We start from the raw sequence: 13,773 nt of genomic DNA on the forward strand, positions 1-13,773 counted from the left end.
TTGTATTTTAGTGCAGACTTCTGGGAAAATCAGTGAGCCAATCACACAAGCAGGAAATTATGTTTCTGGGGAGTCGTTCGATACAAATTCTGTGTACAGAACAACACCAGGTAGCCATATTGCATTTTACAGAAAACTACAGAGCTGCAGATTAAAAAGGAAAGGTAATTGCTAATAACATTCAACTACAATATGACTTAAAGGGGTTGTAAAGGAAAAAATATTTTTTCATAATAAGCATCCTTTACCTGCAGACATTCCTATTTTTACTTCCTCATTGTTCGTTTTTGCTCAGAAGTTGCTCTATTTCTTCTCTGCTCTGTTCACTTCCTGCTTGTCTGATTGTTACTGACCACCGTGAAGGGAGGCTTTACTGCGGTGGTCAGTGACGTGCTCGCCCCCTTCTGGGAATTACATCTGTGCGGCAGGACGCTCTCTACGTGTTATGCCGCGTACACACGATCTGTGAAACCGATGAGAACGGTCTGATGGACCGTTTTCATCGGTTAACCGATGAAGCTGACTGATGGTCAGTAGTGCCTACACACCATCGGTTAAAAAAACAATCGTGTCAGAACGCGGTGACGTAAAACACAACGACGTGCTGAAAAGAATGAAGTTCAATGCTTCCAAGCATGCGTCGACTTGATTCAGAGCATGCCTGGATTTTTAACCGATGGACGTGCCTACAAACAATCGGTTTTGTTCTATCGGTTAGGTATCCATCGGTTAAATTTAAAACAAGATTGCTTTTTTTTAACCTATGGATAAATAACCGATGGGACCTACACACGATCGGTTTGGTTCGATGAAAACGGTCCATCAGACCGTTCTCATCGGTTTCACCGATCGTGTGTACGCGGCATTAGGGACTTCAAGGAGGTGTGAATTACTGGGCGTGCTGCAATGCATGAATGAATGAATGACTTGTATAGCGCTGCACATGCACACTGAATCGCCTCTGGGCGCTTTTTCCAGTCAGAGTCTGCTTGGCTGGTGCGGTCATTTTACCCCGTAGGATCTCGACACGCTTCGGACACACAGTCATACACACAGATATACATATATATACTGGGCCAATTTTTTGGACAGGATCCAATTTACCTACCAGCATTTCTTTGGAAATGCAGTTCTTACATGAATGACCACCGTAAACCAGGAAGTGAATGAGAGAACAGAAACTAGAATGCCGGAGGTGATATAGATGAAGGAATTTCATAGGTATTTACTATTTTTTTAATAGAATCATTACACTATTCTGTCTGTCTACCTTGCAGACATTAATTTTAGCCAAAAAATGTTTTTCCTTTACAACTCCTTTAAGTCACAATTATATACGCTATATTATTTTTTCTTTATTTGTTATTTTTTTCCCCACAAAAGTGGAGTTACCCTTTAGAGACTCTAGCTGGCAGATGTAAAAAAACTGATGCAACATCTGATCAAAACGGATGAAAAACTGATGAAAATTCGATGCCAAACTGATGTAAACTTCATCCGTTTTTTTTTCTTAAAAAAAAATAAAAACGACTGAACTGATGAAATGAATGGTCCTCAGGTGTGAAAGGGTCCTAACAGTTGGCGTGTCTCATGGGTAAGTACTCGCCCTTCCCTATTTTCAATGTAATTGCACACCTGGGAAAAACAATAAGTAGTTACTGAGCACACATAAACTGCTAGCATATGTTGCTTTGGGTATTTGGTTTCTGTTATATTCTGTGCTGTAAACAATGAATAGTCGGGGGAAAACCGTTCTGTAAAGTTAATTAAAAAGTGTGGCACCCTATTCAGGAAATAATAATAATAATAATAATAATAATGCAAAATGAATGATCTATCATACTCAATAATCAGTAATATGTTGCAGTACATTAGAAAACACAAAATATTTTACACGTCAAACTGACCCATATGACCATGTCATTAATTAAGTGATTAAAAAGATGGGTTCTATATTTTCCAACTGAAGGCCTTAATTCTATCAAAAATTGTATCATTAATAAACCATGTGAAATCACATTTTAATTTGCATACAGGGCCTGAAATTAAAAACACATTACAAATGTGATCTATTCAAAATGACCTGTCAATCTTCAATGGAAATCCTGTGACGATAATTACATGAAAAAGCCAAGTCTCTGTTTAATAAGATGTTAAATTCCAAATGTGTGGCTTGACCACAGGCAGGTAATTACAGATTAGTTTGGTAACCTCACATCTGCTTCAGGTAAAGTACTGGAAAAAATCACAGTGAAGAGACAAAGCACATTGAAGTATAAACTATAATTAGCAGTATAATCTTCATACGAAGTCTATAATTATAAGAGATATTCCAAAATAGCAATTTATCTTAAAAAATAAACTATCAGCTATGCTTTTATTCCTGCTTCATTACATCTGAGCCTGCCTGTAAAAAGTGTCATGCAGGAAAATGATCAGGCATGATTCACTACAGTTAACTTTAACTATCCATGTTCATGAATCCTTTAAATGGGACTTGGAATTAATTGGATTTCAGACTTTTTTAGATTCTTGAATATCATTTGTGAAAGAAAATAGAAATTATTCATGTGGAAGAATATTTGACAGACAGCAGAATTTATTTTTTATGTATTTTCTTAACAATTTTAAAAGCAAATGTTGAGTTTAATATAAAGGATGACAATTGCCAGCTTAAGGCCGGGTTCACACCTATGCAAATTGAATGCTCGTTTCCCCGCATAGCAGGAGAATGTGACTGGCTCTCTATGGAGCTGGTTCACATATCCCTGCAGCGGGTCCGGTGTGGTGTGCCGGAAAAACGTGTGCCTTTTTTGGTGCGTTTCAGGTTCTATTTCAGTCCAAAATATGGCTGAAATCGGACCTGAACCGGTGAACCAGCACGCACCGGACCCCTGCTGTGAGCCACATGTGGGGACGGTGTGAACCCGGCCTTAAATTTTTTACCTAGTATTGGTGGCTACACCTGACTGAATTGGTTCTAAAACCAGATTTTTTTTTACCTTAATGCAGGTAATACATTAAGGTAAAAATTCTTTTGACTTTATAACCACTTTAAACACAGGAAAATAAGTGTGAGTATAGTTTTATATATTGGGGAAATCGATATTTTTTAAGAAATTTGACTTCACAGTGTCTTGGATATACAGTATTTTTGTAGACATTGCCAAAAAAAATGCTTATATTTAGAGAATAACAAATCTTTCAAGGATTGGGATAAACAATTTGCACATTTTAGGTGATACAGGCTTAATATTTTTTCCTTCACTAGTCCATTTATTCTTAGGCCTCGTACACAAGACCAAGTTCCTCAGCAAAAACCAGCAAGAAACTTGCTGGGAGATATTTTTTTGCCGAGGAAACCGGTCGTGTGTACACTTTCGTCTAGGAAACTGTCGAGAAACTGGACGAGCCAAAAAGAGAGCATGTTATCTATTTCCTTGACGGGAATGGAGAAAATTGGCTTGTCGAGTTTCTCGACGGCTTCACAAGGAACTCGACGAGCAAAATGATGTGTTTCACCCGTCGAGTTTCTCGGTCGTGTGTACGAGGCCATACGGCCTCCTTTTTTTCTCTACATACCTATACATGTAGGATCCCCAGTTGGTGACTCCTTTAGGCTCCATGCACACTGGGCTTAAAAAAAGTCTGTTCTCTTGGGAGTAAAAAATGCTTATATACAACATTTTTTGTAAAGATCCAAACAGAAACACAAACAAAAACGTTTTTTTTTTCTTTTTTCCTGCCTCTAAGGCTGCATTCACACCTGAGCGTTTTGTCGCCTGAAGCATGAAGCTCCAAAACGCTAGAGGGGAAAAAATACATTATTCTCAATGGAGATGGTTCACATCTCCACTCCTAAACGCCTGACGCCGAACGCCTGAAGCTCAAACAAGTTCTGGACCCTTTTTTGTCGCTCGAATTGAGCGTATTTGGGCGTTTTTCTGTTTTTAACATTGGTGACCCTAGACCTGTCCAAAATCACGGTAAAAAACACCACAACAAAACGCGGTAAAAACGCCGCAAAATCTCAGCAAAACGCTACGCTCAGGTGTGAATGCAGCCTAAATGTTAAGCTCAAAATATGCCTGTAGTCGTCCTAATGTGCATGTACACATCAGGGGCGGATCCAGGGGGAAGAATGGGGCAATTGCCTCCCCCCTCCCCTGAGAAAATAATGAGCGGGTGAGCTGGCGGGTGACTGCGCAGGCTGGTCGGTAAGCGAGTGGACTGGCAGGCTGGTGAGCAGGCCTGTGAGGGAGCAATCATGCTGGCGGGTGGTCAGGCTGATGAGCGGGCTGGCATGTGACTCAGCAAGCAGGCGGATGTTCTGTCAGGAAGCCGCTACCCATCAGAATATGGAACCAAAGTGATGTTGCATTGCGGCCATCTTGGTACACCCGCACTTGTCCACAGTAAGCCTAGAGTTAGAAGTTAGCAAGCGGACATCTTTATTAGGGGTGCAATGGATCAAAAAACTCATGGTTCGGATCGTTCCTCGGATCAGGAGACACGGATCGGATCATTTTTCGGATCGGCAAATAAAAAAAAAATTCTCACCCACTGTAATATACACATATCCCCCCCACTGTAATATACACATCTCCCCCCCACTGTTCACCTCCCCCCCACCAACTATAGTACCCCCTCGGTGCAAACACCCCCCCTCCTCTCAGTACAAGAGACCCCCCTCCTCTCAGTACAAGAGACCCCCCCTCCTCTCAGGGCAAGAGACCCCCCTCCTCTCGGGGCAAGAGACCCCCCCTCCTCTCGGGGCAAGAGACCCCCCTCCTCTAGGGGCAAGAGACCCCCCTCCTCTAGGGGCAAGAGACCCCCTCCTCTCAGGGCAAGAGACCCCCCCTCCTCTAGGGGCAAGAGACCCCCCTCCTCTCGGGGCCGGAGACCCCCCTCGGGCAGTACAGACACTCCCAGCGTGTGCTTCTTCCCCACGAGTGCGTGCTCCTCCTCTGTGGGTGTAAACAGAGGGGGGCCGCCGCCGGGTGTAACAAGATGGCCGCGGCTCCGGAGCTAGGCCGAAGGCGCGGCCTTTCCTAATGGTATTCCTGCGGCGCCGGAGCTAGGCCTAAGCCGCGGCCTTTCCTAGCGTTATGGCCGCGGCTCCGGAGGTAGGCCGAAGCCGCGGCCATAACGTTAGGAAAGACCGCGGCTTCGGCCTAGCTCCGGAGCCGCGGACATAACATTAGGAAAGGCCGCGGCTTCGGCCTAGCTCCAGAGCCGCGGCAATCCGCGGATCACAGTGTGTTCTGATCCGCGGATTTCCACTGTTATTCACTGTGTAATAAGCGTATCAATGATTATATTCCTCCCTGTTTGAGTAATTTCAAATGAGATCCGGAGATAATATAACCTCCCCTGAGAAAATAATGAGCGGGTGAGCTGGCGGGTGACTGCGCAGGCTGGTCGGTAAGCGAGTGGACTGGCAGGCTGGTGAGCAGGCCTGTGAGTGAGCAATCATGCTGGCGGGTGGTCAGGCTGATGAGCGGGCTGGCATGTGACTCAGCAAGCAGGCGGGTGTTCTGTCAGGAAGCCGCTACCCATCAGAATATGGAACCAAAGTGATGTTGCATTGCGGCCATCTTGGTACACCCGCACTTGTCCACAGTAAGCCTAGAGTTAGAAGTTAGCAAGCGGACATCTTTATTAGGGGTGCAATGGATCAAAAAACTCATGGTTCGGATCGTTCCTCGGATCAGGAGTCATGGATCGGATCATTTTTCGGATCGGCAAATAAAAAAAAAATTCTCACCCACTGTAATATACACATATCCCCCCCCACTGTAATATACACATCTCCCCCCCACTGTTCACCTCCCCCCCACCAACTATAGTACCCCCTCGGTGCAAACACCCCCCCTCCTCTCAGTACAAGAGACCCCCCCTCCTCTCGGGGGAAAGAGACCCCCCTCCTCTCGGGGCAAGAGACCCCCCTCCTCTTGGGGCAAGAGACCCCCCCTCCTCTAGGGGCAAGAGACCCCCTCCTCTCGGGGCAAGAGACCCCCCCTCCTTTAGGGGCAAGAGACCCCCCTCCTCTCGGGGCAGGAGACCCCCCTCGGGCAGTACAGACACTCCCAGCGTGTGCTTCTTCCCCACGAGTGCGTGCTCCTCCTCTGTGGGTGTAAACAGAGGGGGGCCGCCGCCGGGTGTAACAAGATGGCCGCGGCTCCGGAGCTAGGCCAAAGGTGCGGCCTTTCCTAATGTTATTCCTGCGGCGCCGGAGCTAGGCCTAAGCCGCGGCCTTTCCTAGCGTTATGGCCGCGGCTCCGGAGGTAGGCCGAAGCCGCGGCCATAACGTTAGGAAAGACCGCGGCTTCGGCCTAGCTCCGGAGCCGCGGACATAACATTAGGAAAGGCCGCGGCTTCGGCCTAGCTCTGGAGCCGCGGCAATCCGCGGATCACAGTGTGTTCTGATCCGCGGATTTCCACTGTTATTCACTGTGTAATAAGCGTATCAATGATTATATTCCTCCCTGCTTGAGTAATTTCCAATGAGATCCGGAGATAATATAACCAATATTTTGGTATTGTAGATGCCAAAGAATTTAATGGTCAAGAAGAGATGATTACTTAGTAGCTGCGGGAATACAAACAAATTCTACTATGGTATACACAGTACTTTAACGAACTAAATGTCGTCTCCTTAAGTCAATGATACATAAATCAAAATGTTGGCCTGTTCAGCAGGCAGGCAGCACTGAGGTTGTAATGAGTTTGTCAATTTACCAATTTATTACCAATTTATTTCTGTACAACAACCCTGTTGGGCTTTTCCCACTCAATCTATGTCACAGGATATAGCTGATGATCAGTGTATTCTGAGGGCTACAATAGCGCTTGGGAGAGCATTATCCCATCCACCTTGAGTGTGTGGATGAAGATATTGGGTCAGTTTTTTCCATTCAACCCATTGACTTGTGCATTGGCTCTGGGGCCATAAAGTACAAACAGCCACTGTGAAAATGTATTTCTCCATTAAAAGGGCCAACCCGAATGCAAATCCTAACCAAAGATTCTTTGTGTCTAAAAACATTACGGTATTCAGTAGAGACTGTTTCTAGTTTCCTACAGTCTTCAAAATGTTATTGATTGGATGATAGGAAAAATACTTCATATATGACCTCTGATTCTGTCTGTTTGCCCTTCTCTGTTCTCCTGAATATGATCTGATTATAATTGACATAGAACAGTTTAAAAGAAAGGCAATATGCCTACTGTCTTCAATCATGTACCTAATAACAGGTTTTAGACTGTTTAATAAATAACGCCACATACTTCCTTCCATCTGGAAGACCAGCTGGCCTAATATTAAGATACACCTGGCATATAACTCACTTGCATAATATTACTGAGCAGGATTATAGAAGTTTGTCTTTCATTGTAACAATAATTATGTAAAATATTTCATGAAAATATGTTTTATATGAATGATGTTCCAACACATCCCTACAGATTGAGTTATTTTTGCTTTGTTGATATTGTAGCTCTGTATTATTTAAAATAACTATCTTTGAGCAAGCTATTGAATTTGGAGACGTTTTTACTATTACAAATTAATTGCAATAATTATTAAAAATATTTTTCTGCAATGTATTATCTAATCAGTAAACATGAGCACAGAATTTCAATTCTTCATCGTTGTGTCGATAATTCACTATTTTTTGGTTTTCTTAAAAGGGTTGTAAAGGTTCGTTTTTTATTTTCTAAATCCTTTACGCTAGTGCATTGTTTACTTACTTTACCTTTTCCTTTGATTTCCCTTCTAAATGTTTTTTTCTTTGTTTTCTTTGTCTGAATTTCTTACTTCCTGTTCCTCCTCAGTAAGCTGTTTTGGCTGACTAACCCCCAGCCAGAACAGCTTGGATGATGGTGGCAAGCTTACTAAGGAGAAACAGGAAGTGAGAAATTCAGACAAAGAAAAAAACATTTAGAAGGGAATTTAAAGAAAAGGGTAAGTGAACCAACAATGCACTAGGTAAAATGAAATACTAACCTTTACAACCTCTTTAAAGCAACTCTTCAAAATGATGAGATGAGCACTCCCTTTTCCAGTGGCATGTTAAATCTTTACTGTTTTGCAAACAAAGTCAGAGATCATGGTGGGAGCTGTAGTTCCTCTCATTGCCCCCTATATCACTATAAGATTTAGTAGAAATGTTGGAGTTTGAGAGAGGAACCACAATACCCAGCAAGGGAAGCTGGAGAGCAAAGATTGAGCATACCACTTAGAAAAAAAATTGTGTATGTACAGTACAGACCAAAAGTTTGGACACACCTTCTCATTCAAAGAGTTTTCTTTATTTTCATGTCTATGAAAATTGTAGATTCACACTGAAGGCATCAAAACTATGAATTAACACGTGGAATTATACATAACAAAAAAGTGTGAAACAACTGAAAATATATTTCATATTCTAGGTTCTTCAAAGTAGCCACCTTTTGCTTTGATTACTGCTTGGCACACTCTTGGCATTCTCTTGATGAGCTTCAAGAGGTAGTCACCTGGCACAGCACCCCATCACTCTCCTTCTTGGTCAAATAGCCCTTACACAGCCTGGAGGTGTGTTTGGGGTCATTGTCCTGTTGAAAAATAAATGATGGTCCAACTAAACGCAAACCGGATGGAATAGCATGCCGCTGCAAGATGCTGTGGTAGCCATGCTGGTTCAGTATGCCTTCAATTTTGATTAAATCCCCAACAGTGTCACCAGCAAAGCACCCCCACACCATCACACCTCCTCCTCCATGCTTCACGGTGGGAACCAGGCATGTAGAGTCCATCCGTTCACCTTTTCTGCGTCGCACAAAGACACGGGGGTTGGAACCAAAGATCTCAAGTTTGGACTCATCAGACCAAAGCACAGATTTCCACTGGTCTAATGTCCATTCCTTGTGTTCTTTAGCCCAAACAAGTCTCTTCTGCTTGTTGCCTTTCTTTAGCAGTGGTTTCTTAGCAGATAATCTACCATGAAGGCCTGATTCACACAGTCTCCTCTTAACAGTTCTAGAGATGTGTCTGCTGCAAAAGGTGGCTACTTTGAAGAACCTAGAATATGAAATATATTTTAAGTTGTTTCACACTTTTTTGTTATGTATAATTCCACATGTGTTAATTCAGTGTGAATCTACAATTTTCATAGTCATGAAAATAAAGAAAACTCTTTGAATGAGAAGGTGTGTCCAAACTTTTGGTCTGTACTGCATAATATTCATCTTCTTTTTCAGGCTGCTTCCAGTTTTACTTGGTTGTGTAAGCAACAAGGTCTCTTTAAAGTAGAACTTAAAAAAAGCAGAAAAAAAAATAAGTCCAGTGTATAATAGTCCCAGTCATATGAAAAAAGTCCATCCGTGGGTAGAGTGATTAAGAACAAGTGTGCATCCACTAAGGGCAAGCCTCTTGTAGGGAGCAGAAGCAACCTTCAATGCATGTAGAAAAGAAGGGGAAACACAGAATCGCCTCTAAGGGGGTTATTTACGAAAAGGCAAATCCACTTTGCAATACATGTGCAAACTCCAAGTGCAAAGTGCACTTGAAATTGCACTGAAAGTGCACTTGGAAGTGCAGTTACTGTAAATCTGAGGGGTAGATCCTAAAAGAGGGGAAGCTCTGCTGATTTTATAATCCAATCATGTGCAAGCTAAAATGCTGTATTTTATTTTCCTTGCATGTCCCCCTTAGATCTACAGCGACTGCACTTCCAAGTGCACTTTCAGTGCAATTTCAAGTGTACTTTGCACTTATAGTTTGCACTTTTAGTGCACAGTGGATTTGATTTTCGTAAATAACCCCCTATGTGTACATGTTAAAAATAGGTTTATTGTTAAAAGCAGTAAAATTAGCAACTCCCATTTGAATGGGTAAAGATAGGCATATCCTAATCTGTCACCAGCAGGGAGTCCTACCACTGTCACTCGTCTGGACTCCATGTGTCTGGAAGCCATGTGTGGAAGGTGGAAGGCCGAGACTGAGGGCTGGAGCGCTCTGGGACCACAGTGCTAGGCGTAGCATCACCCGGTGACATCAAACAAGTGGTGCTCGGGGTAACTGCCCGCTGGTGATGGATTATGATATACCTATCTTTACCCAGTTACAGTTACAGTAAATTGTTAATTTATACTTCTTTTAACAATACATTATTTTTTCATGTCTACACTGATGTACATGTCTACATTATTTTTTCATGTCTACACACCATCACTTTATGTAATGAAAAAAAACTACGTTTTTAAAAACGTCACTTTAAATGACCGTGTGTGGGGGAAAACGTTGTTTTATGTCTTCTGAAAAACGACAAAAAAAAATTGAAGCATGCTTCAATTTTATGTGTCGTTTTTCAAAACGTTGTTTTTTACTTCACAGAAATTGACCGTGTGTAGCAAAAAACGTTGTTTAAAACAACGTTTTTACACCCGCGCATGCCCAGAAGCTAGTTATGAAGCGAGCTTCAATGGAAAAACGTGGTGAATGTAACCTCGCTTTGCTAGAACATTGTGAGAAAAACGATGGTGTGTAGGCAACTTCGTCTTTGAAAATTGAAGTTTCAAAAACGTAGTTTTTTACTTCACCGAAAATGTCGTTTTTTTTCATCACATAAAGTGATGGTGTGTATGCGGCATTAGAGCCGCTTCTGTGTTTCCCCTCTGTTTTTGAAGCAGAACTTAACTGTATCTGAGCACCACAAACTGAAAAAAACACTCTTTAATTCCTTTTTAATATTCAAAGCAAATTCACCCATTCATCCCGGTCTCTGTGCTATATTTTGTTGATAAATCATTTTGAAAAAAAACCCTAGCATTTCTAGCTGTGGCCATCTTGAGTAAGGGCAGATGGTTCGTGTAGCATTTACTTCCTGGAATGCATCAGCCCAGGGTTGTCTTAATGAGAGGGCACACCTGGGCACTGCCCAGGGGCCCCAGCTGCATGGGAGGCCCCTGCACTTTCCCCAAAGCAGCTGGTCCTTGAGCCCATGCTGCCCCGAAATTGGGGGCTCCATGATGGCACTGAGAGTGATAGATACACAGGGGAGGCAGTCTGCCTCCTACCTACTTGATGTCTGTTTACCTGCACTGTCATCATTGTAGGGGCCTCAGAGCATTACTTTGCCCAGGGGCCCATGATGCTATTAAGACAGCCCTGCATAAGCCCTTAGTTCAAGTGTGCAGGCAGAAGGGTGTGCTTAGGTACAGTAAGAAAGCCCTTTCTCCCCTCCTCCAGATGAAAAAAGAAAAAAACAACGAAGACTCCTGGGATGTATGACATAATTTTGTTCTAGGCATGAAACTAGGAAGCATCTCAAGAAATGTAAAAAAAAGGCTAAAGCAAGTTTATATATATATATATATATATATATATATATATATATATATATATATATATATATATATATATATATATATATATATATATATATATATATATATATATATACCTTCCTATCTATATACTAATGCTAGCAGCATAAGGATTACAAATTGTTGATGTTAATTTTTATCACTATGTGATTAGTGATAAAATATCACTGAATATTAGTACAGGATGTCAAAATATTTTTAGTACTATGCTTTTATTAATTATGTTCTTACATGCCCAGCTTCATTACATTAGTGAATCTATTTTTTGATCATTTTAATTGTAGTATTTCTTTCTTTAGAAGAATCACTTTCATGCATTAATTTATGATGCCTATTGCAAAAAACATTTTAGAAACCCATAGTAAAGAACATTTAGAAATGGAAACAGGAAAGGAAAACCACAGGTACAGTAGCTGAGCTTTTAGTACTTGGGTCTATCTGTAATTAGTAGTTACTCTGTGGTGACTGCTCAGAACTCTGTAAGTGAATGGTCTGTGTGTCAACCTAAGGAAACATTTCTATTTGTAATGTTCACGTATGAGTAACATCATTCAGATTTATATTTATAGATTGTGACTTTTATTTAGAGTTCCCCCTTAATGACTTCTGTACCATTTTTAAGGAAAACAGACACTGCACATTTATATTTCTGATTCTTTTTCAGTGCAAGAAATGTATTCCAGAAGATTCAATTTTAGGTTACAAATTATTATATAAGGAGAAAATGAATGTCACAGCAGAGTAAGGAATCATTTTTTCCCAGCTATTCATTTTAGAAGAAGATATAAAAGGTACACAGTAACATTAAATTTTGCAGTATCGTCGACAAAATAAATATGCAATTTAAAAAAAGAATTAACAAAAAGATGGATAAAAATTATATATTTTTTTTTTTGTGCGTGTACTCGAGAGAGATGCCGGACTGCAGGAGTTGGGAGTAGGCAGGCCTCCCCCAGAGGCAATCTGCCACCTTTCTCCATGCCCCTGGTGGCAATGACGGGTGTGTGAGGGGGTCCTCCCACACAGTCCGCCCTACCTGCTCCGCTTTGAAGCCCAACGGGGCAGAGGGACTCCCTATAAGGGAGTGAGAGGATTTGCCCGCTCAACCAGCCCCGTTAGTCCTTCGCCTCTCTTTTTAGAGACCGCGTGGTCAAAGTGCGTGCATGTTAACCCAATTTCGAGTGCGTGTGTAAGTGTGGTGGTTTTTGTGGGAGGGGGGTGGGCGTACTAAGCGCAGGCTTACCTCACATAGCACACCCACCGGGAGCCGGGCTGAGACCACCAAACTCAATTCACATGTAGCTGAGACCGGGATCCGAACCCCTAGCTGCAGAGGTGAATGGCTTGTCAGCGCAGTGCCAATCGCGTTGAGCCACCACAGCTCCCGTTAAAAATTATATTTAATATGAATATATTATTTTCGGAAAGCTTAAGACTGGGTTTTCAGGGCAAAAAAGCTTCAGAAACAATTGGAAGTATCACCGATAAAATATTCTATCCTGCATAGAAAACTGCCTATCTATTCTGCTAGCATGTTAGCACCCATGTTGTAGTTTAACTACTACAGATGTCACAGATGGCAAAACTTCATCTGAGTCTAAAGTATTCTCATGACCAGAATTTGAACTTGCCACTGTAACTCCACCACCACTCTTTTCAACCCTGCTCATCATCTCAGTCCTTCCAGAAATTGTCTCATTTTTTAATTTATTGCTGATCATAAATGAAGGTTGGATTATGCAGGAAACCTCTGGCCTAATAAAAATGCTTTAAATTTTAAGCATGCACATTTGAATTTCTGGAGTGTGCATATTTACTTTGGAGGTTCAGAGAGATATAGTGAAGTATTATCTATTTACAGTCACAGGCTAAATGTGCTGGGGTACATGGCTTTGCACTACTTGTGATGGCATGGTTCCATTTCTACCAACCCTTACTCCATCTCTGGTTCTAAGATAAAGTACACTCCCCAGTGCAGAGATTATTATTATTATTATTATTATTACAGGTACTTATATAGCACCATCAATTTACACAGCGTTTTACATTTACATTGTACATTCACATCAGTCCCTACCATAGGCGTGCACACAGGGTGTGTCAGGTGTGCCAGATTCCCCCTGTTTATACCCCTGATATTTCACCAAAGCCCCCTAATGAGGCTCATAAAAATATTGTAAAAAAAATAATAATTAAAAAAATAAAATTGGGACACTGTCAGTATATATACACATGCACACACACATAGGTGTTTGAGCTTTCAGGTGCACACCCTAATGCAATAGGCTGTGCACACCTATGGTCCCTACCCTCAAGGAGCTTACAATCTAAGGTCCCTGATGCCACGTACACACGATTGGAATTTCCGATGAAAAAAGTCCCATGGAAATTCCAATCGTGTGTGGG

This window comes from Rana temporaria, chromosome 2, assembly GCF_905171775.1.
Source record: "Rana temporaria chromosome 2, aRanTem1.1, whole genome shotgun sequence".
NCBI lineage: Eukaryota > Metazoa > Chordata > Amphibia > Anura > Ranidae > Rana > Rana temporaria.